This window comes from Rhynchophorus ferrugineus, unplaced genomic scaffold (assembly GCF_030347505.1).
Source record: "Rhynchophorus ferrugineus isolate W39M unplaced genomic scaffold, kcgeb_rfMv2 rfM2, whole genome shotgun sequence".
NCBI classification, from domain to species: Eukaryota; Metazoa; Arthropoda; class Insecta; order Coleoptera; family Curculionidae; genus Rhynchophorus; species Rhynchophorus ferrugineus.
Genome location: NW_027472581.1, coordinates 74,576,818 through 74,601,510, shown reverse-complemented (window position 1 = coordinate 74,601,510; position 24,693 = coordinate 74,576,818). Strand labels below are relative to the sequence as shown.

At 30.0% G+C, this 24,693-nt stretch overlaps 1 protein-coding gene across 2 annotated transcripts in view; it reads left to right on the top strand.

Annotated features, from left to right (window-relative positions):
- The first annotated feature begins 379 nt into the window (after positions 1–379).
- Positions 380–24,693, top strand: part of LOC143190406 (uncharacterized) — a 194,736-nt gene continuing 170,422 nt past the window's right edge. For both annotated transcript variants that reach the window (XM_076394664.1, XM_076394666.1), the window contains exon 1: positions 380–530. The gene's annotated coding sequence lies outside the window, so the exon portion shown is untranslated. The remainder of the gene's footprint in view (positions 531–24,693) is intronic.

The following is a 24,693-nucleotide window of genomic DNA, read 5'->3' as shown; positions in this document are numbered from 1 at the left end:
CATTACTAAACTTACAAAAGCTATTGTTATTCATATTTTAATTTAATATGACTGATAAAATTACTAATATTGACAATAAAAAATACAATAGTTTGTATTATATAAATTATGAACTAAAGATAGATTTCAAACAGGTGTTCAATATACAATTCAAAAAAATATTTCTCACCTTATTTCGGCTTTATTTTATATAGCGGTCACCAAATAACACTAACGATTTGAACAGCTCCAACTAAAAGATTTATAAATTACACTATATATATAAAAATAGCAGTTACCCCCTTACCGAATTCCGGACTAAGGCAGCGCGCGCGCGCAGAATTCCCCAACGTGATCCCCAACGTAGGTCGCCCCCGCCAGTATTTGGCGGGAACTCGTTGGTTAGTCTGTCCGTGTTACGTACAACTAGCATCCCTTACGTACAACTTCGACGCGTTAAAACATTTCATTAATTTTCAATAATCGATCGCAGTGGCTCTATGTGTTATGTGCGAATAATTTAGTGGAATTTAATGAACAATGGAATAGCGGTAAGTAATTTTCCTTTGCTGTGTCAATCAATATTAATTTATAAGGAATATAACTCTATTGGTAGGTCTATCACAACGGCCACCTAGTTTCAAATTATACAGTACATCTCCAGAATAATAATTTATAACAAAGTTTATACATGTTATAGTTGATATTTCTTTAATGTTTAAAAAGTCGAAAATGTAAAGGCATATCACTGGATAATATTATTTAATAGGTTGTAATTAGTTACTGCCATTTTTTCAGTTCAGTAACAACACTTAATTAAGAAATCTTTTAAGCAATTGTTAATTTATGATTTTAAATAATTAAAAGGTTATTTCCGAGACATGCAATCATGCTATTAATCAGTTAATACAATGGTAATTTATATCTTTATTGCTATCTTATAATAGAAATGCAAGTAAATAATTAACGGAAATCGAGAAAAGTTGAAGAAGTTCAATCGAATAAAATAGGACTTAAATATTATTCCGCTTGGTTACAAGTTATTGTTAATTATAGGATAAAGATAATTAACACTTGAACTTAAAAAATATATGACAGTTTGATTGATAGATATAGTATATTAAACGTCTAATAAAGCCTCTAATTAGAAGTTAATTAATTATATTTTAAGATTGATTAATGCTACTAAAAATTACTAACTAGGTTATTTATTTGGAAAATATTATATATTTTTTCAACATACCGCGATCTGGTATAATTTTTTTTTATTTAATCCTTATTATTGAATATTTGAGCCCATAATCTTACTCTAGCCAGTATTTAAGGTAGATTTACTCTAGTCAGTATTTAATATTTTTAGTAGACAGACCATGAGACACTGATCGAGGAAAATTATAATCAGAAAGGGAAGCGTCTGGTGAATACGACGGGTTGATCATTTCAACATTTCAAAGTAAATTTTTCTTACACAAATATGAAACCAAGTGTTATAGTATGGGAAAAATACTTTGTTGCGTTTTCTTGATGTATTGTTCCACAACTAAAGTTGCAACCATTACCAGCGTACAATAATTGCTTCTATTGCATTCATATTTATTCCAGTACGTTCACACTTGATATCATTAAAGTATAAATGTCACAAAATAGTGCTTTTTAACTTAACTCAATAGAAAATAGATAGTCTACTGCTGTTGCTATAGTAGCGTATTCAAATCTTTCTTTGGGATGAACGTACCCTTATGGTTGTGTATAAAGAAAACTGAAGAATAAAAAACATGATTGATAATAATTCAGAAAACAGGTACTCTGTGCAACTATTCAAATATAGAAGTTTCCTCTGCAATATTTTAGAAAATCAAGATAGAAACGAACTAGTTTATATAATATTTAATTAAAATATGGCTGAGTAAAAAGTATGTTCCGCTTTTCTTCCTACTAAGGCTTAAAATCGCTTATATCCAGTGGTACTATTCAGTGAAGCTATATGATATGCTGTTTGTCATATCTAGTCTATAGAAAATTATAGGGATATAGATAACATTAAATCATTAATAGTTAAAAGAAAATCTATAGCTTTTTGAGAAAGGAGACTTTTCAGAAGATCAATGTTGTCATATTTTTCCTATTTAATTACGAAAAAAAAAAAACAGACAGCAGAAGCTCATCAAAAATGATGTAATGTTTATTGCTATGAGTGGTTGGAGGTGCTCGATCCCAACGAAACCATTAATATGACTCAAATCGGTCACTATCAAAAAGTAACGGCTCCGATGCCGCAGATAATTAAAAAAAATTACAAGAGTTGGTAAATAGGAAAGTGTTATCTTCGTTTAAGACAATAGCAGACCACATTTACCTTATGCACATACTGTGAGACAGCAAAAAATTTAAACAGATTGGCTGAGATGTTTTAATGCATCCACCGTATACCCCGGACCTTTCCTCTAGCAACTATAATTTGTTCTTTGCCTTGTTGTTACTAAACAAGGCACATACATCTTTAATTAATAGCATCTATATGAATAAATTGACTTTGAAAAGAGTGAGAAAAAAGCAAAATTTTAATAATTTAATTCAATTTAATTTAATTATAGATTAATAAAAAAATGGATTTCTTAATTTTGGCTATTACAGGCGAACTTAATATTGATTTTGCTAACATATATATAACTAAATATATCCTGATTCATTAATTCTTAGAGTGAGTTATTAAATTTGTTCTATCCTTATTTAGATCTATATATCGTGAAAAATTTAACATTTATTTACAATTGTACTTTATATTAACGCGATCAAAATGGAATTATTGAAGTATGTAATGGAAATACATTAATTCTATATATGGTTTTATGTTTTTGTTAGATATATTTATTCATTCAAATAAGACAATTGAAATTTTATCAGTCAATTATTTATCATTATTAATTATTTATTAATTATTTAATGTTGTTTTGCCTGCATGTTAAAAATCCGTTGTATAAATTATTTATTTTTATCGAGTTTTCGTAAACGCCTTACAGCAAATTATACATGTTGTTATCATTCATAAACAATTTCCGATTATAATATAGAATATGTAAAATTTTAAATACAATATTAGAAGTTTACTTTATATAAAAATAAAATTATATAACTAGTGAGCGAATGAATTCCACGTTAACTTGCATTACCCTAAGCAAATTGTAGCAGGATGAAAAGTAATATGGTAAATAATCTGCTTAAGGAAAACTTCAAACTTCACGTTCAGGCAGAATTGAACCACCAGATGCAGATCATGACTTTGTTTAAGCCGTGCTTGACACCAAAGCTGAATGTTAACAGCTTTGGTTTCGATATATTGGGATGTTCAATATCTAGTATATATTTTGACGTCATAAAAACAGACTTTCCATCACAATATATTAGACAACCAATGATCTTTTCAACTATGTCAATTCTTCAATGTTTTAAATTCGTTCCTACTTGAATCAAACGAGAATGTTTTGAGGTAGCTGTTTGGGCGATGTCTGGCTGAGCTACAGACCCTTGAGCATTTGCTTTGAGTATTGATCCAGTAGATCGAACAACCTGGCACCTTCATATTTTTGAAGCGCGTTTGGTCACAAAGGTCAAACGAAATTACCACATTGAATAGGTTTATGCTAATAATTACACGTTTCATTAGACGTAAGTTCAGTATCAATAAAACTACAAAATGATTCCAGGCTATAGAGACAATTTTTCCCTATGTCCATTTATTGTATACTGTTCAGAAGCCTTACCTCCATCTTTCCAGAACCACAAATGTTAGGCAAATAGATTAACTGAAAATACACTTTGAAAATCTGTAAAAGCTAGGTTCCATGAGTAATATTATTTCATACATTATATTGCACTGGTTCTTTTCTATGCAAATGGTAGTACATAGCTTAGAATTTGCGCGCTTTTACATACCTTAAGTTCTCGAATAACAAAAAGCATTATAAAAATACTGGCGAATTTCTAAGTAATAGATTATATATAATGTGAAAACAATAAGGTAACATTTTATAACTCATTCATCTCGGAGAATTATTTTAAGGATATTTATATTAATTTACATGAGTTCAGTTTATTGAAGGTTACTGCGAGTACTTTTTTAATAATAATAATCTCTTCGATAATCTTAGTTATTCAGTACATTTTTCATTTCATACGGACCAAATGAAGTTCAAGTTTTGTAATCTAATGATAATTTAGTTAATATACTCACAACTTAAAGTATTTAATAACAAATACGCTTAGTAGTTACAGTAATATTTAACATAATTAGTACCATTAATATTTTAAAACTATATCGCAAAACTCAGATTTATCCAGTTTTCTGTCCATTCCAATGTATCCAATTCTTTTGATCCATCCCGTATTAGTAATAGAGAACTGCTTCTTTAGAAGCAAGCGGGAATCTGTGGCTACCCAATCAATAAGAGACCTCAAAAGTAATACCAAAAAGGTAAAAAATCGTCTATTTCAGTTGTACAATGGCAATAAGGAACGAGAAAAAAACTTTACCCTTACTATAAAGAAGTTTATTGACTACTTATTGCATTGGGTTTTATATACATATATAATAGTATATATAACAGTACGAATGATAGTCTATATAACAATCTTTTTTACAAATAACTTACATAACGAAAAGAAAAACGAAATTAATTTTAAATGAAAATATTTATTTAAGAATTATTATTATTCACATGAGGTTATACAACAATCACTTGTTTAATCAGACAATCCCTACAGTTTCGCTAAACTGAAATAAGTATAACTTGACCTTTTTGTCCTATCCATATTACAGACTTAGAAAAAGGCAAGACCTTCAGACCATCCGTTAGTAATATTAGTTAAATAACCCGCAGAAAAACAATAGTAATTGAACGTCGTTAAATAAATGTACATGTACTGACAATATTAAATGTGTATAGATATTGGTTAGGTATTATTATTGGAAATAATACATTATATATGATGATATATAATGAGATTATATATGAGAATATATCAACGTGTAAACAGCAGTCTTATTTTTCTAAATATGTTTAATTACATTCTTTGTTTTAAAATAGCATCAACATTTATATAAAAATTGTATTTGGTTTGATATATATATATATATATATATATATATATATATATATATATATATATATATATATATATATATATAATATGTTCACTACCATACGTTTATAAAATATTATATTTGTAAATTATTTTATTGCATATAATGGGACTTTCCATCAAAAGACAAAATCCATATATGAAACAATGTTCTATAATAAAATTAGAATTATCGGGAAAACAATTTTCGAGTTTCAACACAATTGAATTCGTACTTTCTTGTCTAAACAGATAATATGTAAACGTATCACGTCCTGCATAGCTTGGACATTTTCTTCAGTAACAGTGTGAACATTTATTCCAGTGTAACTGCTCTGGATATAGCACGTAAAAGCACACGTCTTAAATGTAAGTACAAAATAAAGCTGTTAATAAAAGTAAAGCAATACAGCACATTAGTTAACTGTATTTAGGTACCTATTTTGTTGGTAACAATTGAAAAGAATTTTAAGGTCTTCCATTTGGTTTTTTACATAGAACAATATTCTTGTTTTTCCTATTGTGTTTTCAACCAAGGCCAGCAATATAATTTTGTTTATGCTTTTCTTTGGCGAAATAAAATCCTTTCAGAATAACCTACATTTCATCAAATTTAATTTGCTCTCAGTTTACTGTTTTTATTTAAATCTTTTAACTCCAGCAGTTATATTAAATATTATTTTATACTAAATTTAGATATAATTTAAATTGTAACTCAAATTATTTATAGATATAAATAATAATACAAATAATTAATATATTAAGGAGAAATGTCAAAACCACCATCGAATTTAACAATTTAACAACTCACATTTTCACTTATGGATATGGCTGACAAAAATACATGCAAGTATCTAATAAAGACGGAAGTTAACGAAGGAAACATTCATATTAACAAAGAGCAAATATTTACTTTAGAAACTGAGAGGAAATTAAACAAACAAGTATACAAAGAATACAAATTTAAATCAGAACAACAGGACATTTCATTATAATTCTTTAAACAATATTTTAATTATTCAAAAATGTACAAAGAATTTCAGAATCACATACAATAAAAAGAACGAAAACAAAAGCTTTGAAAAGTTTAATCAAACCCCCATTGTTCTTACCGTAACACCTGGGTGCAATTAAAATATTAGACAATGCTGGAAACATGGTTTTGTCATTGTTGTTGATTGTCAAATGGAATTGGAGAATTAGTTTATTTTTAATCAGAAATATCAATAACTGCGAGTAAATATGTTGACTTATTAACGTATCTACTGAAAAGTTCGGTCTTCAGAGAGGTTAATTGAACATAATTGTTGAGTATTAAGGAAAGAAAACAATGTCGTAAGCAAAATACAACTTATTTTTTCTCTTTTTGCATAAATTAATGCACAAAGGCGAGTTAATTTACGATTAATACGATTAATATTATAACAAGTGTATAAGAGAAAAGAACTTGAAAATTTTATCTCAGTGAATATTTTGAGATAATTCGTAAACATTTTTGTGCGATGATTCTTTAGAACCTTCCTCGTGGGTTATCAAAAGAGAGCCTCATCCTTGATCCAGTGAGAAGCGTCAGGGACATCAAAAACACCTGTTGTGCCACAAAATATTGACAAAATCTCAAAAACATGCTCCTGTCAATTGGTGCAAATGAATGGTCAAGAAATACAATCGCAGTGTACTGTGTATAACATTTACACAATCTTGGATATATCGATATGAGCCCCTCAAAGATAACTAAAATCCACCGTCTGAGTCTTATAATAGATTCCAAATCCGACAAAATATATTCGTGTGCTATTTTCCACTTCCAACAAATGTTCGCCTATATTTTCGGAATAATTGGATATGTGGTAATTGTGCCGTGCCACTAGATAAGTGTAAAATGGTACGCCACCATTGTTTTACCAAAAGTGTTTTGTGAAATACACATAAAGAAGCGACAGCACATCGACTAAAACAATCGACTATTTAACTAACCAAAAAATCGAATCCATGGGTCAACCTGCGTACAGCCTTGATATAACCACAATTGATCTTTCACTGCCTAAAGAAACTGTTAAAGCATTCAAAAACCATGTTTCAGTTTAGCTTGGTAGCGCCTGCAAAATTGTATTGGTCATCATGGAGAATTCTTGTAAGAATAATAAAGCAATTTTTGATCAAATATTACCATATTTTTATTATGAGGCTCAAAATATAAATATCAACCCTCGTAGTATATTTTTTAAAAGCTTTAAATACTTTTGAGAGGCATCTAATTTATCAACATATTTCTCTACATTAGAGGTTAAATTACACATGTTTTTAGCTTACATGGTTATATACATTTATTAGCTGAAATTTGTTGAAATAATATGTTGTTAAAATATTTTGGCTAAAATTAATAGCGACATCAATATTTTAATTTTGGCATACATAGTCAATAGTATAGAATAAATTATGGCTACCAGTTCTAGTTTTTTAGCGTTGCCCAGGGTACACCCCACGGAAGTGAACTAAATTTGCATCCCACATTGATCTGAGTTTTCCAAGTTTCTTGTGTAGAACTGCAGAGAAATTAAGCTGAGATTGTTATAAAAGCTGCAATAATTTTATTTTTCAGTATAATCTTTATAGACTTTAATATACGTCTTCCAAGCATTCTTCAATGTACATACAACATATAAAGACACATATTATTCAAGTAAATCATAAATGGTTCCGAATATCTATGGTACTTAAAATTCCATTTGCATTTTTCATTTTTGGATCGTTTTTATTTAAAAAGATTTCCATGGTAATGTGAAATTAAATAGGCGTTATGGTCCCTTCTTTCTATTTGTGGTATTTTTCGTCTATCCATCTATATCGGAGGATGTGTAGTTGCTAAAACACTACAAGAGATGAGAAATAGAATACCTCAGGTTAAACCTCAAAGAACAATGAGTGAAAAGAAACAAGCAAAAAAATATAACAACGTTAATGGTGAAATGACTTATGCCCAAAGTATCAGTCAATTGTTACTTAAACTAATAGGAAAGCTGGACAAACAAGAAAAAATGATCAAATATTTTTCTGAAAGGATTGAAAAACTAGAAATGAAAAACATTAGGCCTGTGGCATTTGGAATGCTAATGGAATCCAGCAACGCTACCCTACAAGTATTCCTAGATAGGCAAAAATAGATATTTGCCTAATATCAGAAATCTATTTAACAAAAGAATCCTTTATAAAATTTAGAAGATATACATTTTATCATACCATACATCCAGCTAACTCCGCAAGAGGAGAAAGTGCAATAATAATAAAAAAGAACATTTCCCACCCTCAAGAACCCGGGCTTAGTACAGCAGAAAATCAGGTAGCAGCAGTAACTATTAAATCAGTCAGATACAAGGTTACAATAGCCGCAATTTATTGTCCTCCAAGATACAATCAAAAAAAGGAAAATTATTTGAATGTCCTAAGCAGCCTGGGAGAAAAATTTTGTAATTGGAGGTGATTTTAATGCAAGAAATACTAGATGGGGATCCAGAATGACAACAACTAAAGGCAACGAACTGTATAAAGCAGCTGCTGAACTAAGATGTAGTTACATGTCAACTGGAAAACCAACTTATTGGCCGACTGATCAAGAGAAAACCCCATATCTGTTAGATTTCTTCATAGTAAGAAACATAACATCCAACTATGTAAAGGTCGAAGAAAATTTTGAGCTAAGTTCAGATCAGACGCCAGTGATTGTGACGTTGAGCGAAAATATAATAAGACAAGAAAGAAATCCAACGTTAACAAACAAGAGAACAGTCTGAGAAGGATTGGCTGAAGAAATGAACAAACGAATTCGACTAAATGTACTCCTCAAGACAACTGAACAATTAAATTTTGAAGCAGATAAATTCGTAGTTGATATTCAACAAGCTGCTTGGAATAATACTCCAGAAATTAACAGTACAACTAAAGGAATTAATTATCCAAAAGAAGTGAAGGAAATGGTAGCTGAAAAACGTAAATTACGAAAATAGTGGCAACAAAACAGAACACCTGAAAATAAAAATAGTTTAAACAATATAACCCTAAGACTGAAAAGGGAAATACTGCAAATTAAAAACAAAACCATAAATGACTATCTGAGAAATTTAACAGATGATAAAGAAACTGATTACTCACTCTGGAAAGCCACAAAATATCTGAAGCGCTCATGTCTAACATAGTTTACCTATAAGAGACCTATGTGGGAATTGGGCAGGTGACAATGTGTCTGCAAACAGTAACATAAATCAAATACAAATTTTTCAGAACAAAGTCCTGAGAGGTAATTTGGGCGCACCCAAATACTATAGGACTGATTACCTACATCGAGACCTTCAGATACCCATAGTAAGTCAAGAAATCAAGAGAATTGCAAGGGGGCATGAGGAAAGACTCCATTCTCACACGAATATTGAAACATTACAACTATTGGATACCACCAGAACAGGACACAGACTCAAAAGAATCAAACCATCTGATCTTGTGTAGTATTGTGTAGTGAGGTGCATATATTAAAAAATTCAGCAGTGACATGTATAAACATTATTTCACCAGAGACTGAGATAGGGCCGATGGATCCTCCTAGTTATATAACTAGATTTAAGTTATTATAAAGACAAATTGTAGGTTAGACGGTAACTACTAGTAACAATATATTAATGAAATAATAAAATAAAATAATAATAAAAGAATGAATCAGATAATATTTTTCTCCTCATTTTATTCTACTTAAAATAAGACACAATGCTGTCTGATAACTTCGATTATGTAACCGAAGCAGTCCGTCAAAGTCTTCTAGTTGTTAAACGTATGCATAATTCTTCCAAACAATAGTGATAGGAGGTTATAAACCGGCAAACATTGGTTTAACGCGTTGCTTATTTTAATAAATTTCAAATCGCTGCTTAATATTACTCTGATTGAAAATGCCGAAGCCAGACAGAACAGATTGCGTCTATAATCAGATACTTCGGACAGGAACGAGAATATGGAGGCTCCTTCTTATTTTTATTGAAAATATTTTATGTGTACGTGTTGTAACTGCACTGAATACTAGTTTTTACTTACTGAATATTATTATTAGAGAAAAAACGGTCCTCATACGAAGCGGGTCACGAAACAAGATCAGCTTGTTGTTAGCTCTATCAGGGATCAAATATATGAAACGCACAAAAACACTGAGTGTGACTAGTTTATTCAATATTAACATAATTTAATAAAATTATGCCACAGGACACCGTGTGGACAGTATCCATAGATTGCTTAGAGCTGCGTGATATGGTCTTTGAGGCATGAGGCTTGTACACTGTTAGGTAATATAGGATATAAATGGTATAAAGATAACCCACGAAGAGGACTAATTGAACTTTCAGAAAATGCTTTTAAAATAATACAATTTTAAAAGCATATAATTAAATCAAGGACTACTTATTATTTCGATTTGTGTATTTAGATGAGGCTTGAATATTTCATAATAGGATATTGGGTCACTCATGGCAAGTTAATAATAAAAACACTGTTAAGACAACTAAAGTTGATAGAAAAAGGTAAACGTTGGAATAAAAGTTGATTAGGCTTTATTAGTCATAACAAATATTGTTCTGGAAACTGCAATGTTTAATACACCTTCGGTTTGGATGAACTCATACAGATTGAAGAAGATATTGACAAAACTAAAACTTGACTAACTGTTTTGTAGGTATGGTGAATACATTAGGGAGAATTCAGTAATTACTTTTATTAAGTGTCGTGGACACAGGTTATAACAGAAAAAACAAAAATAACTTGACAAGGAAATACACCATTGAAAGAAACAAGAAGTTAACATAAAAAGGTAGATATGCTCTCTAATGAAAGTAATATACATTACTTGTATATACAATTGTTAATTAGGCGGATTAGGCCTCCAATGGATACCACTATATAAAAAACACGCCTAGAACTCTACCTCATGAGCGGTAAGAAAAATAATTCAATGTAAATATAATAAAGCAACTCTAAAGTTAGTTTATAAGTATAAACCATTGTGCATGTATAGTTAACTGTAGTTTAAATCATTCGATTATATATGCATTGGATGTACCATAAGGCTAAAATATATTATATTTTATAACACTTTTGTTACATAATTTTATTAAACTAGAATTTTGTTATATGTCAAGGGCAAAATGAGCCAAAACTCAGAATTGCTACAACATTGCGTATATTGCATATTTTGTCGTTATAAATTGAGATGACGTATGTTCACAACTTACTTGGATAGACCATGGCGTGTTTGCCTTGTGCGTATTGCATGCTTACAACAGTCGAAGGTAGCAGAAGTGAGTGCATAAATTTGTTTCTTGGTGTATTTCTGATTTTGGCTATACTCTAGCGAGCCTTATTAACCTTAGTGGCAGGAACTGACAGAAGGAGCCAATTTCCCTTTGTCTGTCATTGTTATTGACCACTGTTGTCTAAGATTGTTATAAGTCCTCATGGTTATTCCATCATTGTTATTGAATTCTATTTTATAAAATTATAGTAAACCTTCGTGATTATTTTATCATCGTTATAGGCCACTATTTTCTAAGATTGTTATTCTGTCATTGTTACTGTTTATTATAGGCATTTCCTGTTACTTTATCAATACATTTACAATTATTTATTGATACTATTAGTTATCAATACTATGATCTATCAGTGCTATTAAATACTCGTACTATTAGTTGCCACTAATATTAACTGGCAGTACCGTCACATTTCATTATTACCTGATATCTGAAGTATCTGTCGTGATAATTACCAATTGTTGTCATATTTTATATGCGTTTTTAATTTCACCCATGTCAGTTTGTTTTCAGAACTTTATATGGCTTATAGATATAGAATGAAATGATACTGAAGGGACATTTCTGTTGGGAATTATGACATATGAAAATGGTAACCTATTATACTAACTTTATATTCAGGCACTACAAGTCGTATCCTATTTTTTGTGGTCATCGCTTATCTCGCTTGTAGTTCTTGTATACTATATATGTAGATAAAGTAACACCTCCATGTATTTTTAAAGCACGTACACGTGTTTGGTTCGCAAAACTGTCGGCGCCTCTGACGTCAGAGAGCCGACCTCAACGCGAAATATATATGTCCTTTTGTGTCTTTGCTTTGGCGGCGTTTTTCACCAACAATTTAAGCCGTAACTTTTTACTATACTGTCATATTCAGTCCCGGCCTTTCCAACACGATTCTATTATTCTAATTCAGTCGTATTTCTGTTTCAACACTTTATGCGGTAATATTTCACCCCGGTTATTATTTAATGTTGTTGATAAAATAAATATTCAAAACCAGATGCAAGCGAAACTAATGTGATGATTTAATTCTTGTAAAATATAGTTATAATATGTGAATTACTTTTTGCGGGGGTAAATCTATAATTCCTTATAATATTGATGTTAAACGATTTTTTTTAAAAATATTTTAAAGTCTCCTTTTACCAACTATGGGTTTATCTGAACTGGACCTAAAGTTTAACGTGGCCTCCTAACCATGGTCCTCAGCATTAAGCCTACCGACTGGCGAGTGACCAACATTAGAAATCATCCCAGAAGACATCCTGTCTTATCCAGGCTGATTACTGGTGCGACTGGGATAATTTTTCTTGTCGGATTTTACACCCTTGCCTAGAACATTCACAAATTTTAAACAATCACAAACATAAATTTACGACCATGCCCCAGCAGGATTCGAACTCGCGGCTATCGCAACAGTAGGAGGACTGTCCCATCGCCTTTACCACTATGCCACCAAGCCGGCTAAATGAATATTTTTATTCCAATAAGTTCTTAATTTGTCTATCTAAAGTATGGATGCTAAAGAACCAAATTCGCTCTGGAAAGCCACCAGAAATGATAAAGAAATTAGACACGTAGCAAAAACAAAAATTGCAAGCAAAACTAATGTCTGATGTATTTCTTGGAAAATATAATTATAATCTGTGGATTACTTTTTACAGTATTAAACCTGCAATTGCTTAGAATATTGATGTTAAACAATTTTTTTTTTCAAAAAGTAAGAACTTTTGCGGGAAGAAGCCGGTTTGCACTTTGTCATCTTAAGTATGGACGATAAAGAAACGACTTCGCCCTGGAAAGCATCCAAAACATAAAGTGTGAAAAAAAATGCAGAAAAATTTGACAGTCATTTACAAATATCTTTAAATTAAACAAAAATCAATGTGAATATAATTTATCGACGAATGGGTGCGATTTCGATAATTTAACTAGTCACATCTGAAACGCCACCCAATTTATACAGATCGTTATAAACCCAAAGGAAACATCGGATAAGTTATATAAAATCTGCCAAGCCAGAAATGTATAAGTCATCAACGTGATTATTGCAGTATTCAAAGTTAAATATATCTTATGTTATTATTGCAAAACCTGGAAATCCACTAATTTGAAGTAAAATCCTGTCGACCAATTAGACTGATCGCGATAGTAGCATATTTGAAAAAATCTAATATTGAATTAAACAAATATGATCAAGTGTTCACGCGCATATAATTCATTTAAGATTTGATTGAACCAGAGATTATTGATAAAGCCCACGAATACTAAAATGTAACACAGCCATATATTTAGACGCAACCGATGCCCTTGAAAAAGTTTGGCATTAGAAACACCTCCAAAACTTGAGATTTGGAATGAGCACGTCAATTTAAATGAAAATATATTACTTAGGAGTAGGAAATTACAACAACCTGCTTTAACAAATTTTAAAATATGTACTTACCTAGAAATCTAGTTCTGCTAATAATTGTTATAACAAGCTACTGTCATAGCCTTAGGGTAATGTTCCATGTCAAATTTTGGAATGCGTGTAGTGGCAATAATTTATATTTTAAGCTTTCGTTTAGCTTAAAATTCGAATAGCTCGGCAGTATTGTTAGCCTTTCCATCATCTTATCACTTAAAATACAATTGCAAAATAAAGTAAATAGAGTGTTTCCATTTTTATAAATATCAAAACCTAATTACCTACACTGAAATATTGGTATACCATATGTCATACAAAAAAGGCAGACTCCCATATTAACCCCATTTATCCCATTTATCCCATTTATCCCATATACCGTACTTCAACTCTTCGATAAAGTTGAAGAAGGACGCAAACTCAAGAAAATGAAGCCATTAGAACCAAAATAAAACAACTATACTGGTTCGAAGTCGGAAGATACTCTCAACTTGATCTAAAATCAAAGAGAAGATTGGTTTTATAATTGTCTTATAAAATCAACATAAGACAATTATAAAGCCAATTTGGACCTATGGGGTGCAAATATGGGGTTGCACTAAAAATTCAATACAACTAGTCATCCAAGGCTGTCAAAACAATGTTCTTCGATACGTAACCAACGAAGAACTGCACGATGACCTGGACATCAAATGGATATGCGAAGTTATCCAATATTTCGCCTTCGAATATGAAAGAAGATTTCTAAATCATACTAACGTGGAAGCAATACAACTGCTGGACAGTGCGCAGGCAAACCAAACCATATGAACTTATAAAAAGTGTATTCCTTTAGTGTAGACTATAGGTATAAGATTTTATAATTGAGGAATACATTTCTCGCACTCGTCTTGCTTGAATTAATCCAAGTAGAAATGAAACGTAGTAATAAATTAATTTATAACTAAGGTTGTATTGAGCGTATCTAATAAAGATGCTATATAAAAAAATTAGTAGGTGAATATTATTATTATAGAAGCTGATTTCTCTTAGACAAATATCATAACACATAAGTTTTAAGCCAAATAGTATCTACATAATGATAAATAAACAAAATGTTATTAGGAATGGAAATGGAAAATACAATGTTAGTTAAATTGTTGCTGATGAGATGAAACTCAAAAATCTAAAAGATCAAAAATTCTATGTTCAACAATCGTCCATTAATCGTAAAAAAATGTTAGATATACGACAGCTTTTCATTTCTATAATATTCAACATACTTCTATTTTTAGACCTCTTAAAATATTTGGAAGCAAAATGATTCCAGATAAAAGAATGGTGATATGGCTGATCAAGTCGCTGTATGTAAAAAACAGCTAAAAACAGCTTTTCTTTTATAAATTAAATACATATTATCTATTTTAGCCGGCTTGGTAGCCGCAGTGATGATGAAGCGACAGGATGGTCCTACTGCTACAATAGTCTCAGATTCGAAAATTACAGCAAATAGATGCATTTTATGTTTATGATTATAATTGTAAATACTTCTAGGGAACAATGTAAAATTTAACGGTTAGTAGGGTACACTAGGTACACTAGGTCTAGTCGATGTAAATTCTAATTGGTAAACAGATACTCATACGATCGCAAGTAATTAAAATTTTAGTAGGGTATATTTTTTTTCAAACATTTGTTTTATAATGTGAAATAAACTCTAACATTTTCTGATTTAATAAAAATTATATTTATTATTTATTAATATATTGCTATTTGTTATTAATTTAATATTGAATAAAAACACATTTCCTCGGTAGAGGAACTGTGGGAATTATTGGAACTTTTATACCGAGAGTAAAAAGTTATAAAAGATACTTTGCAGATAGTTCGAAATGGACGTAGTTAGTTAAGCTCGTGTTAACTAACTGCTATAACTCTTTAAAAGCATTTCTCGAAATACTGTGGTAAAAACCTTTGCAGTTAAGTACTTAAGAGGCCTGATTTCCAGTAATATATATAGATATATAAAACTCGTTCAGTTTCTTTTATATCCTACGTTACAGTTCTGCTTTCAACCACTGAAACTATTTTCTAATATTAAACTTTTTTAATAATAATAAAATATATTTTCAAAATCAACAGATATATTTTCAAACATGCAGTTAAATATTAATGTTTTTTTTTTGACAGTATTATTTTTTAAGTCCTATTTTTGGATATAATTATGCTTGATTATAATTGTTTGTGACTGAACGTAGTACGTCTGGTTAAATATAAGTGTACTATATTAATTTGGAATAATATGAATGAATTGATTGCAGAAAGCGATGGATCGAAAGCAATATGAAAAAATATATATTGAAAAGAAATTTGCATAGAAGTTAAAATAAAAGTTCAACTCTTTGCCAAGAATTAGGAATTAAAACTGTATGAGTGTATCTGCTGAAGTTCAATTAAATTCAATTCTTGTTCTACTTTTGTTAAAAATCAAATGTCTCATATGCTGATCTGAAACACAATCTGATGGCCCATATATAGTAATAATACGCTTGGGAAAAAAGCAGATATGAAGGATAAATGAATATATAAAATTAAATTTTTCATTTAACACTTAAGTATACAACTGTCTGCTGTTTTTCTGCTTACTATTTTCCAATATGAGCTTTCCATTTTTGTTATCATCCACTGTTGGGCTAAAGTATTTTTAGCATTAAAAATTCATACTTTTTGGATGTTTCAATAACATAATAAAAACAACCAAGATAATCAACCAAGAGATTGCCCTGAAAAGGATTCTAACTCTTAATTTTAGATTCTTCTTCAATTGTTATAACGGCCCTTCTTAACGTTATCTAAATTTTAATTTTTTAAAAGACTATATAGGAGCACTAAACATACGATCGAAGTATGAGGGCGTTACGTATTGGCCCCCCTTTATAATTATTATAAAATAGAGCTGACTTACCCTGTATAATAATATTTTCGATTATATATTAAATTTAGTGCTTAAATCAGATGACAATTTTTGTTAACTTTAGTTTGTTTCTATATTTTTAAATAAAAAAAAATATTTATATCGTCAAACCTAGTAATACATATATGTCAATTAAAATCAGAATATTTGTCACTACAACGGTAAAATAAAATGAATTGTATCGAATATTTAATTTTTTAAATTTTTTTACTGACTTCATCAATCTGAATATATTTTATAGCATACAAAAATTTACTGAATATAAATTTAATTTTATTCAACATATGCAATATATAATAATTTAATATTGTATATTATACACTCATAATACATAAAATATGTCACCGTTCAATATTACACTAGCTATATTTATCAAATACACCATTTTATTATGAATGTGTTCTATGCTAATTAAGTTTTTATTATAATAAATGCATCTGAAAACACGAGGAGGTTTTATGTTCGACTACACTAAAAACTAAAAATTAAAAAATAATCAAACTTACATTTTTAACACAAAAAAAAGTTTTAAAATAAAATATGTAGATAATAATCCTTTTAATAACTTAATAAAAATAAACGTAAACCTTATTTAATCTATATACCAAACGTATTTTATATTCTACTATAACATATAAACTAAGAAATGTATGTAAAAAAAATAATTTTTTTTCGTTAATTTTCATATAGAAGAGACACCTTAAACTATTAATTTTTTTTTAAAATTGTTTCAGATTGTGTCTTCCCGACATGTATGAAAATTTACAAGGCGCGGCAGCCGATATTTTTAGTGCTTGATTTAAAAAACTTTTGAAAATTCGTTTATAAACTATTAGATACATGTATAATATGTTTCCAAAATATAAATTTATTTTTAATTGGCTGGAAAATCATAAAAGTAACCCGAAATGCGTCGTTCTACACGTATTTCTCCGTTTAAAGGGACCCAAAACGTGATTTTCACTCAAAATACGCACCAAACAGTTAATTTTTGCTGATCTGTTGTAGATGCTTGCTAGATTGAACGTCTCTTTGACATAAAGATTATGTTCACCGGATGGATTGTCTCGAATTAGGTTAGTAAACGTATAAGAGCTAACTTAGAAGTGCCACCGAATATGTCGTAAAATATTTGCAAAATTTGTATTAACGAAGATTGATTTTAGGAATAAATTTTTATTTATTATAGTACTGCCCAATAATATGATTGTTCGGCATCAAATACTGAATAACAAATTAATAGATTACCTATCTCTACCCCATGCTTCCCTATTGAGAGAATACTATACTTTTTATATTTAACTTTTATTTACAAAGGCATTTTTCAATTTTCTATTTATATGGTGCAAATTAAACGATTCTCTAATACTGATTATTAGTACAATGTTCGGTTCATTTCATTTAGATTTTAGTTGTGCCGCTATAATTTGATATCGGACTATAGAGTTTAATTAATATTTTCGTATCAGCTCAAAATAGTAACTAATCAAACATACACATTTTTTGTTCTCTTGTTTTAGTGTAATGAGTTTTATATTATGGATGGGTAATTCATATATTCCAAGGAATTAATAAAGTTAGAAATCATTTGTTTTGTGATGCTCATATACCTATATTTATTGTATCGCACCATGGTACATACATCTTATTTCCTCAAACATTAATTACAGTTAAACTAAGAAATTAATTCTTGAGACTAAATATACAACAATTAGTGTAGATATTTTCAGGATAATTAGGTTGTGACGCTAATTTGTAATTTTTTAATAAACAAATAGATTATTTAATATTAAGGTGAAAAAAAATATTATAAAAAATATTCCCCATTGGGTTGACCCATTCTATACTTTTTGGCGAGTCGTTGATCTTCATAAGAACTTACTTGGCAAGTTGACAGACCATGCACCATTATCGAGATAAATAAGTGGCAATCGATGGACCCATTGTCGTGTTCAAACATTATTTTGTTGCATCTACTAAAATCAGTAATTTTTCTTTCAATTCTCAGTCCAAGCGATCCCCAGTTGTGGCTTCGTTTGGATATAGCAGAACATAGGAAATCTGTGATTCGTATAATGTCACTTAAGATACGAATCACCTAACATAAGCTATACATTTTTAAGTTAGAATTATTGTAATAGCTAAATTTTTCATTACTGGTGATGATATAAATATCTTTCTTTCTTGCCAATGAAGCAGTAGATCATGAATGAAAAAACGGTTTGCAATGTTCCTGGGTTTGAATTCATAAAGTATTGACATAAGGTATTTATTGAGCAATTATTTATCACTGAATCCTGTTAGCTGATCAGATGATTCCTTCGATTGTTTACTTTAAAAAAATATATTACCTATTTACACTTTGCTCAACTAGTGCATAAGTTTTAAAGCAATAGTAATAGTTCAAATACTTGACAACAGACATGCGGGAGGAAAAAGAAACATCAACTGGATATCGATTTATGATAATGATAACGATTAAATACAAATTATTGTTGATTACTTTATAAGTTAATAACATATCGGAATATAAATTAATTACAAATCATGATATTATGTTGTATTAAATCGCATCCAGTACATTTGTAACTAACTTAAGAAGGTGTCATTTCGTCGCACTGTGAACAAAAATTGTTTTCACTACCTTACCGGAATTTTTTTTAATTCAACTTAAAGAAAATAGCAGCTTAAAATTCTCGAATAGTGGTTGAGGTTTACGACAACCATGTTCCATCGATTTCAGCAGGTGAATACCGGTTTCAGCTTTTTAAAATTTGTATTTTTTATACCACAGATAAGACAAAGAGCGTTTTGGATAGGCAAAAAAAATATGACGCGGATTTGAAAACATTACTTGATGAAACCATCAATGGGAAAGCTATCGACTCTAATTAATGTATTACAAAGCAAAGACACAATAATGTTATTCTTCAGCATGACAATTCGTAGATAGTTTCAAAAAATTCTAGGTCTGCCTAAAAGATGAGAAAAAGTAGCGGCTACCAATGGAGAATACTTTGAATAAAGTATATTGTACCGATTTTCCACAATAAAGCTTCAGATTAACAAAACCCTTTAAAACAAATGTATAGCCCTATATTCAAATAAATACATATTGACAATCACCAAAAAGCAGAGGCATTTGCTGAATATCTAGTAAAAACTATCAAACCAAACGAAACTAATATTGAATGTAATTTGCCGGACAGAGAACACCGAAAATTCGATGATTGAATTAGTCATGCCGAAAGAGTTAACCATAGTTATTAAAACTGACATTAAACCCAAGAAATTACCAGGCTACGATTTAATAACAGGAGAATTACTGCAAAACTACCAAGAAAGGGAATTATAAAACTCACCAACTTGATCAATACAGCATTTAGATTAGAACATGTCCCAGAACAAGTCATCAAACGAAATATAAGCCTATAGACCTATATCACTGCTGCCAGTAATCTCTAAGGTTTTTAAAAAACTCCTGTTGAAAAGAATAAAACCGATCAGAGAGGGTAAAAACCTAATACCAACACGTCAGTTTGGGTTTATTAAACAGCACTCAACAATTGACCAGGTCCACAGAAAAACAGATGTTATTGAAAAAGCCTACGAAAGTAAAAAAGTATGCTCAGCTATATTTTTAGATGTAGCACAAGCCTTCGATAAGCTTTGGCATGAAGGCTTTATTCATAAATTACAGAGAATGCTACCAAAACAACACATCGAACTATTAAAATCATACATTACAACCAGAATGTTTAGAGTCAAACAAGAAGAAGCTTACTCTACAATAAAACAAGCTAAAGCAAGTGTACCACAAGGAAGTGTACTGGGACGAATGCTTTATCTACTCTACACTTGTGATATAACAAAAATAGAAAATATTACGATGGCTACATTTGCTGATGATACTGCGTTTATAGCTGTCGGAGACAATAGTGAAGAAGCATCATGAAAATTACAATAGGCAAGTGACAATATAAATAATTCTACACAAGCTTGAAAAATAAGAATTAATGAAAGTAAATCTGTACATATGCGGTTCACCTACAAACAGACCGTAAAGCACCAATAATTTTAAATAACACTATCATTCCATACAGCAACAATTCTAAATATCTTGGAATGAATCTCGATGTAAAACTTCTCTGGAAGGAATATATAAAGAAAAAAAAACTGGAATTGAAATATAGGAAAATGTACTGGCTAATTGGAAGAAAATCACAATTATCAGTGCATAATAAATTGCTATTTTATAAGCAAATACTAAAATCTAAATGGACACACTGAGTTCAATTATGGGGATGTTCTGCAAAGAGTAACATAAATAAAATACAATTTTTTCAGAACAAAGTCCTGAGAGGTATTGTGGCTGAACCCAAATACTCTAGGACTGATTATCTACATCGGGACCTTCAGATACCCACAGTCAGTTAAGAAATCAAAATAATTGCAAGGGGGCATGTGGAAAGACCCCATTCTCATACGATTATTCAAATATTGTCACTATTGGATACCACCAGAACAGGACACATACTCAAAAGAATCAAACCATCTGATCTTGTGTAGTGTTGTGCAGTAAGGGGCATTTATTAAAAAATTCAGCAGTGACACGTATAAACATTATTTCACCAGAGACTGAGTTAGGGCCGATGGGTCCTCCTAGTTATATACCTAGATTTAAGTTATCCTAAAGACAAATTGTAGGTTAGACGGAAACGACTAGTAACAATATATTAATTAAATAATTTTTAAAAAATTAATCAAAATAACGCTTAAAACGTCCTCTGGTTTTAGTTACGTTTTATGGCAATTTTATAATGAAAAGAAAATATTGATCAACGTACCCCTAATGCAGAATTAGTATATAACTATGGATTAAATAGGACTATAGAAGAATGCCGATCCAAAATTTTTCCAATCTATTTAATTGGTGAAACCTATATCTACAACCACATCGAACAGATAACTTAAGGACCGTTCTCACAAAATCATATCCAATTAGTCCAGTTCTTCAAGAATGCTTCCAAAATTCATGTTCCAAAGTTCCTCTTTGATTAGGAAAGGACAGCCACGTCATTACAATTAAAACAGACAATGTTCCATATGGAGAGCACTTTTATATTTGGCAAAATTACCAGGAAAGTTAGTGCAACGAACTTCTACGAATACCTATTGCTGATCCATGCCAATCAAGATAATAACATTGACAATAACAAATTGAGAACTGCATACATTTTCCTGGTGCTATCATCAGTCTGGTAGTCAGCATCATTTGCAAGAATATATTCAAGGCGTCACGACTTTTATGCTTGCATACCGTGAACCATATTTATTCATCACATCTAGGTGTAAAGCAAACTGGGATGAAATCAAAAATTTGGGGGCAATAAGATTAAACATCAACGAATCGACATGATATCACTGCACGCAAATAAAAATAAAAATGGTTGATAAACTTGATTATTTGAAATCACTCGGTATCAAAAATAGGACGTTTTAATAGGACAAGAACTGTATGATATGGTGAATCTCATATTTGAAGCATGAAGATTAACACTGGACTGGATTGGATTGGCGATGCATTCAAAATATAACACCTACATTTAATTTACTTTCCTCATACATTTATATCTATAGACAAATATAGAACTACACAGATATTTTTAGACTTTCTTTTTCTCTTATTAAATTATACGCTAACTTCCAGAGACGACAATGTCGATGAGAGTGACAAATCGATTTTCCATTGCGATAATATCGGTCGTATTTCTGGTATTCATTATTCAACGAAAGTCAAAAGTTTGTCTTTATCATTCACAATGTCCCATTTAGTCCTACATTGACGTAACTTGTGAGAAAATTTAATTTGACGGCATTTATTTATTTCGTTTGAGATAATAAATATTAGTACCTAAGCAAACAAAGTTTTCATTTTATATCTAAATAATCATGCATATTATAAACATTTTTATGATTCTTTGCTTTACTTCTTTACCACGTGAAGAACTCTACAGCTCTAGTATACATCAATGTTTTCAAATGATGTATAATAAAAATGATACTGTGCAAATGATACAATCTGTCTTGACTAATTTAATGGTTTATACTTATTTCAATACAATTTAGTAACATGAAATTCCACTTTCAAGCGTTATCTTCGTTTTTGTTTCTTTTAAATGAATAAATTTTTTTTGTTAAATAATGTTCATAATGTTCTTTTGTATATAATTATACTATTAATCCCTCATTGTATCGTCTTGATATTCAAAATACTGCCTAATACAAGCTTGTATTGATACGATTTTAATAATTAATAATGTTATAATTTAAGTTTTTGTAGTTACAGGAAATTAAGTTCCTTTCAATTACATTCATCTCTATGAATCAGTAAAATTTTGCTTTGCTATAACTGTTATTCAAATAATTGTGTTTTATTTTCTGAGAATACCGCATAAATAAAGAATTTAAAGTTTTATTATTACTGTTCCCGTCATTTCCCAACTTTTTTGTTATGGTTTTTTAATTATAATTACTTATCAACTGTTATATAGTTAAAACGTTTCCAAACTTAATATAATAATTACAATACTTTCCTAAATATTACTAATTCTCTTTATTTCAACATTTTCTCTAGTTCTAACCGACGAAAGGCTAAATCCTGATATTCATAGTTGCATGTTATATATGTCTCAATAATTTTAAAAACTACTGTTTATATTCAAAATACATAGCTTTGGCATGAAATTGAATTCTCTATAAATGCAGAACCAATCTTTTATTTTAATAATATTCCTGTCTCTCAGAAAAGTGTTAATTAATCCAGGTTTATATGTGTATATTCTAAAATCATTATGATTGCAATGATATTAATATAATGTTTTGGATCCATTATAATTAAAAGTACATGCCTAGTATTCTAGCCGTCCCATTTTTCAAATTATATTTCAATAAACTTTTATCTTGTTTTTGAATCTATTTTATATATAACGAATTATTAACTAACTCTTAGTGAAGAGATCTTTTCATATTCGAAGTCACTATAAAATTTCTAATCTCGTAACACCTTCTATATAATGACAATTAAAAAAAAAACGGAACACTGATAATTGATACAATACAAAAGTGATTGTAACTACAATACAAAAAAAAAATTATATACATTTACTGATGGATGATATTCTTAAAATTTTAGCATCTCTGTGAAACAAAAAGGCGTATCTGGTATTGTGTCAAATTCCTCCCTATTACTGTATAGTCAATGAAATCTGATTGTTATGGGATATGACAAAGAACTACCGCAGTAGAGATGCAAGCCAAGAAACATATATAGGCAAGAACTGTTTGGATATGGGGAAAGCAATACACTTTCTACAATAACACCCTTCGATTTAGATAAACTCCATTAGACTCACAGAAGAAGGCATTGATAAATGGTGAATTGTGGCTCAGAATATGACATTAAATCAATAAAACCTTTTCGAGGTGTGATTGTGATTCGATTATAACAATGTACAGTGATGAGACTGGAAACAATTAAAGGTGAACTGGGTGAACTGGTGAAAGGTGAATATGTGAACATTTGGTTAAATTGTACGGAGAGAAAATGGATATTAACTCTTTTGCACATATGACAAATGCGTTGGAGAGAACACATTGATTAAATATAATTTTATCAAGAAAAATGTACACCGGTAGTAATAGAAGAAACTAAATAGAATACAGTGATATCAGAATTATTTGTGAAGAAAACACAGCAACAAAGGAAACAAGGTTAATATAAATAAATCAAATCAATAAAACAAAAGGTAAATATGTTCTGTAATAAAAATAAAATAAATTACTTGGATGTACGATTATTAGTTAGGTGGACCAACCGTCAGGGGATA